Here is a 6,303-nt window from a genome sequence, read left to right as displayed (position 1 = left end):
AGGTTTGAGAGATAGATTGATTTTAAGTTACGCATGGATTAGGGTTTATGTGTGACGGATTTTAGGTTAGGTTTTGTCTCAGGGTTTTGGAGTCTATCGTGCTGATAACGTGTTGTGAATGAAGAGGGAAACTTGTGTTTATTATTAGGTCGACCAACTGGTCTTTATATATATATGGTAATGACGGTCTAAGTACTGGATCGACATGAGATCATACTTATCCGTAACTAGATAATGACTAGCAATACGTAAGATAAACACCAACTATAATGTGGATAAACACAAGAGTAAATAGACGCCAGTATGATCATGCGGATGGGCTTGGCCCATCTTGCTACACGGACTGATAAATGGGTCGATCACTAAATGGTTTATAACATCATATAAGATTTTATTTTGAAAACTACACCATTAGTCAATAACACAAATTCTTCGTATTCTTATTCATTAGATTTTAGAATCATATGCGTTTGAAAAAAGCATATTTTAAATTCGTTCCTTTCCAAACAAAATATCCTTCATTTTTCAATCAAGTTCTCCGTATTCTTATTCTTAAGAATTAAAGAAAAACAAAAACCAATTAGTCAATATAACAAAAGTGTTTAGAAATAATTAAATAATTACTTGTTCTCTCTAGAAGTTTGCTCTTCCTTCTCTCTAAAAAGTCGCAACTAAATTTCATCGTGTACGGTGGCCGGCGGCGACTCTAGTCGTCGGTCACCTCCATTTCTTTTGGGTTTTTGGGTCCTATCTTGTATATCCTCAGATCGGTGTGACTCCGGCTAAGTCCGGCTTAAAGTCCGATGTTTTCGGTTTCCTTTTGTTTCGTTTTATTACCTTCTCACCTTCTGAAATTTAATGTTCACTCTCTGATTTTCTATCAGATTGTTATATTACTGGATTGATTTGTAAATCTCTCTGTTTTCTCCGGTAATGCTTGTTCTTCTCTCTTTTGAGACTAAATCTATGTTCCCTCTAGTGAGATGTTTTGGAGCGGAGTTTCTCTTCAGATCAACTGATTTCGAGCATGGAGAAAGGGTGTCTCTTCGCCGTGTTAGGTGGTGCGCCAAGGAGTGCTTGATCTTATTTGTCTATGGGCATAACTCACCGACGTTTCAGATTCAGATTCACTATCAATCCGGCGATCAACAGAAGGTGTACCTGCAGATTTCGAGTTGGGATCCTGGAAGTGATGAGTCTGATGACTACAGTAGTGATACCTCAGATGGAGAACCAGGAGACGCTTCTTCGGCAATGTTCCAAAGGAGTCGAGCTTCGCCGATGACGTCATCTAAACCCATATTATTTCAACACGTGGCTGGCTAGTGTTTCATGCTTATCATTTGGGCCAATGTGGGATTTAAAACTGTATTGGATTTAAATTCTCTCGGGCTCTGCTTGTAAAATGGCCTTAAATGGCTTTTCAATATAAATTATAAAATGGTTGACAAAAAAAAAAATCACTTGTTCTGATTGAAATAGTTTTTGTTCCGATCTACGATTAGACACACATGAAATCAAACCCAGATATAATATAAGAAGTAAATGGTGCATTGGTGATTGGTGTATCTTTTCTATTCTTACTACAATTTATTTCTTACAGTATTTTTCTTTGACTAACAAACAATAATTCTAGGGAAGAAATGATATTTATGAACTTTGTTAATCTAGATCACAGAAGAACTCTTGCAGTTGTAGTCAATTTCGGACTTACTTTTTCACTGTTCTTAAAAATGTGTATAATTAAATCCATTCATCATTTTATTAAAGATGCTAAGAATCAACAACACGAAAATATTTTATCCTGAAACATTTATTTACCAGAAACAAAGATAATAATAGTATTTTTAAGGTTTGATTAGTTTTATACTTTCTGAATTAATTACTTATAAAAAATTAATTACTAAATAAAACCAGGAGAAAAGTGTCTTATTACATGTAATAAACTGTAGTTTTCAATAAAAGAAAAATAGAAGTGTATTTTCCAAATTTCATATCACAAACAGAGTATTTATCAAACTATCCTAGAATATATATTTTTTTATTTTTATTATTCAAATTTTAAGTTACAGGCATTATGTTAGAATTGCAAATCCCCTATATATTAATCGAGGACCATTAAAAAAATTGTAACCTTAAATTTGTACTAATTAAAAAGAAACACGGCTTATGTGTCACTTAATTAAAATGTCAATTTAGCTTACGTGACAGCTTAAGAATAAATTGAAAAAAAATATTGATCCAAATCCAATTATACTAGGAAAATTATATTAACCCACAGTATAAGAAACATTTATTTTTTCCCTAAATAAAAGCTACGGAATTACCTTATAAGATTAATGTATATAAGACAATTAATGACTATGAATAATAAAGATTTGATAACAATTTTGCATCATTCTTCATTTTTGTTTAATTTTATATTATTAAAAAATTAAACAATCATATTAACCATATAATAAAAAAATTAAATGTTTTCTTATATGTTATATTTTGAATTTTTTAAAATGATTTTAAATTACAAAAATGAGAAAACCTTATATGTTATATTTTAAGAATTTTAAAACTATTTTAAATTACAAAAATGAGGAAACTTTTATGTTATATTTTTCTTATATGTTAGATTTTTATATGTTTTATTTTAATTTTTTTAAAACGACTTTAAATTACAAAAATGTAAATTTTCTTTAAGCATACGACTAAAAGCATTAAAATGACATGTACCAATCGATGGTTGATCTGAAACCTTTCAAAACCATATGAAATATAAATATCAAAATAATTCAAATGTGGAACAGTACTGTTCACTTTTTCAAAAATGTGTTCGGTGGAAAAAATAATATTTTTGTGTCATAATTTGTTTAATGTGCAATCCGATCAACCCATGATATATTAATTATAGTTTAGTTCCACAATTTTTAATAAAAATTGATCTGGTCCATCGGAAAAAAATTATATAATAACAACAAAAAACATTGTATATGTACAAATAAAATGATCAAATATATAAAAAATAATATAGTGATATTTAGGTATCTTTGTTCCTAAATTAGAAAGATTTTTGAGTAATACCAGTTTCCTATACATAAACCTAAAGACAATTAATTTGCATATAAGTTAGGAAAACTAAATATACGTTACCAATTTATTGTGCAATCAAATTCATTGAAAGTGATGCACTTATGCGTATATTTCGTGATAAATGTACTATTGTTAGATTGCTCCCCATTCAGAAGTTCAACTAATGTGACCGTGAAAATGGATGTATTCATATACATTACACATAAGGAAAGTTTTTTAATTTACCTCTTGACCAAGTTAGACCCTCATGAAGATTCGCAACTGATCGGAACTACGGTTTAAAACGAAAATTGTTATATGGCATGTTTATATTGTTTGAAATATATATTATTCAAAAACCTTACACCGTGAAGAAAAACATAATACAACAAACCATATAGATATCAGTGTATGAACAGGTTTGGTTTGGTATAACCGGTTTGAAATCATTAATTGAATAAGTTCAACCGGTTTGAAATTGTGAATTGAATAAATCAAACGGTTCAAAGCAAATTAAGCCTCTCACTGGATCTATTACGAAAGCCCCGAATGAAATCCTGGCCCAGTTTTTGTTACACCGAAGCCCTAACTCCCACTTTGTGTATATATATATAGGTGTACTTTCTCTTCTTTTGCTTTTTGGTCAGAGACTTAAGATTTAGTTCTGATACCAAGGACGAAGCTTACGAACTCAATCGTTTGTCTTATTATCATTCTTTTAATCTTTTTTCAGATCTACAAATTATCAATTCTTTAAATCCTTTTTTCGTTTGTTTTGACTCTTAATCCCCTCTTAATCCCTTTGCAATTCGTTTGTTTTTAGATCTACAAACTTACTTGCAGTTTTTTTTTTTTTTTTTTTTTTATGATTCTTTTGATCCTTTTTTTTCAGATCTACAAATTATCAATTCTTTTAATCCGTTTTTCGTTTGTCATGACATTGAATCCCTTTTGCAATTCGTTTATTTTCAGATCTACAAACTTAACCATTTTTTTCGATCCCTTGTAGATCTTCAATATTTTTTTTTTTTTCAATTTTCTCGTGAAGCTTCCCATGATCCGCTGGCAGGCCTCGTTTGATTTGATGCCCCATCCCACAATCCGCTGGTAGGCCTCGTTTGATTTGATGGCCCAGCCCACAAACAGGGCATCATTTGATGTCCCAGCCCACACCCAATGGCCCTGAGCAAGCAACCACGATCAAAGATTGACCTAGTTCACCTGCCTCTATATAAAAAAGTAGTTACACAGTTCAGCTCTCACTTTTATAATCGGACATTAACTAATTCAATATGTTTCGTTTGTCAACCATCACTCTTTAGCGAGTTGTTTCCAGGTTTCTCTTCCCCTCCACCTTTTTAGGGTTTCTCTTCCCCTCCACCACGCTAGGGTTGCTCTTCCCCTCCACCTCTCTAGGGTTTTTCCTCTTCACCTTTGGAAACAACTCGCTGAAGAGTGATGTTTGACAAACGAAACATATTGAATTAGTTAATGTCCGATTATAAAAGTGAGAGTTGAACAATGTAACTACCTTTTTTATATAGGTCAATCTCTCTAGGGTTTCTCTTCCCCTCCACCACGCTAGGGTTGCTCTTCCCCTCCACCTCTCTAGGGTTTTTCCTCTTCACCTTTGGAAACAACTCGCTGAAGAGTGATGTTTGACAAACGAAACATATTGAATTAGTTAATGTCCGATTATAAAAGTGAGAGTTGAACAATGTAACTACCTTTTTTATATAGGTCAATCTCTCTAGGGTTTCTCTTCCCCTCCACCACGCTAGGGTTGCTCTTCCCCTCCACCTCTCTAGGGTTTTTCCTCTTCACGTCTCTAGGGGTTTTCCTCTTCACATCTCCAGATGCCCATTTTCACCTCTCTCTTTCTCACATCTCTCTCCATTTCCCCTTTCACCCTTTACACTCCGGTCAAGCTTTCCTCTCTCTCCTCTCTCACCGGCCTTTTCACGCAGCACTCCTCAGGTTTGTTGTTATATCTGATTCAACACATTTTATTTATATATCATTTAGTAAAAAACCCTTCTTTTATTTTTCAGCGGTCACGCTTTCCTCTCTCCCCTCTCTCACCGGCCCTTTCACGCAGCTCTCCTCAGGTTTGTTGCCATATCTGATTCAACACATTTTGTTTATATATCATTTAGTAAAAAACCCTTCTTTTATTTTTTAGGGAACCGGTGGCGGCGCCGGTGGCACCACCGGCGGTGGCGGTGATGCAGTCGTTGGCGGTGGTGGTGGTGGCGGCGCCGGCGGTGGTGGTGGTGGCGGCGCCGGCGGTGGTTGTGGCAGCTGCAACTGCATTGGTGTGTGTCAGTATAAACCCTCCTTAATTCCAAGACTCGACTTTGGTTTCAACGTCGCCTTCAACATCATCCACCGTTTCGGTTTGTGGTCGGTAGCTTTGGCTTTCTTGTCTGAGCTTGTGACTGAGAAGAATGTTAAGCATTTTGCAGAGAGTATGATAAGGATCTGCGATCCGAGCTTAGTATAATAGGGTTTCAGTTTTAATATATCTTTATCTTCCACTTTGATCAATCTGTCTAGGTTTAAGTTGTAATAACTTGTCTTCTTCCACTTTGATGAATCTGTCTAGTTTTAATATCTTGTATCTAGACTTTTGGTTTTCTCCCATGTTGCAAAGTTCGTTCTTTTATGGAACTTTTATATAATGGAAAGAGCAAGACTTTTGTTTTTTCCCATATTGCAAAGTTGTTTTAAGAAAAATAATCCTGAATAAGACAAATATCTATAACGTTTTCAGATAAACAACACTAATGAATGGACAAGAGTAGTAAAGTGAAAAGGGGTTACATTTGGTGACAATGCTCTCTAAACGGACCAAAGATCCAATAAACGAGAGGAGCTCTCTAGGTGTGACACGGCGAGATACAAAACGAAAGAGACAAAAGATCATCCAATAGTTTGATAAAGAATAGTTTGATAAAGGACAAAGGCTGTCTACTACTAGTTATCTATAGACCGATAAAGTACTCGCACGTATAAGCTTGATCACCAAGCATTTGGACAAGAAAAGGACAACTTGTGGGTTTTATAGAAAAGATGATAGTTGTAGTTTTCAATTTTTCTTTTTATTTTTAAAATTATTTGGAACATGTGCGAAGAGGGAACTAGACAGCCCTAATATAAAAGAACTGTGTTTGTTGTTCAAAAAAAAAAACACTGTATTTATTGATTTAATTATTTATTATCTTAAATACTCCCCATTCTGTT

At 33.9% G+C, this 6,303-nt stretch overlaps 2 long non-coding RNA genes and 1 pseudogene across 2 annotated transcripts; 1 reads left to right on the top strand and 2 right to left on the bottom strand.

Annotated features, from left to right (window-relative positions):
- Positions 1 to 1,291, bottom strand: part of LOC106340935 — an 8,792-nt pseudogene extending 7,501 nt beyond the window's left edge.
- Positions 1,292 to 4,374: 3,083 nt separating this feature from the next.
- Positions 4,375 to 4,923, bottom strand: LOC106345057. The gene is made up of 2 exons (XR_001270211.1): positions 4,885 to 4,923; positions 4,375 to 4,688 (listed from the first exon to the last, which is right to left on the bottom strand). It is a non-coding gene; the product is annotated as an uncharacterized LOC106345057 (long non-coding RNA).
- Positions 4,698 to 5,764, top strand: LOC106345055. The gene is made up of 3 exons (XR_001270210.1): positions 4,698 to 5,037; positions 5,112 to 5,168; positions 5,243 to 5,764. It is a non-coding gene; the product is annotated as an uncharacterized LOC106345055 (long non-coding RNA).
- The last annotated feature ends 539 nt before the right edge of the window (positions 5,765 to 6,303 follow it).

The sequence above is a fragment of the Brassica oleracea genome, chromosome C1 (assembly GCF_000695525.1).
Source record: "Brassica oleracea var. oleracea cultivar TO1000 chromosome C1, BOL, whole genome shotgun sequence".
NCBI lineage: Eukaryota > Viridiplantae > Streptophyta > Magnoliopsida > Brassicales > Brassicaceae > Brassica > Brassica oleracea.
The sequence above is the reverse complement of the archived record's forward strand: the minus strand, read 5'-3'. Positions and strand labels throughout refer to the sequence as shown.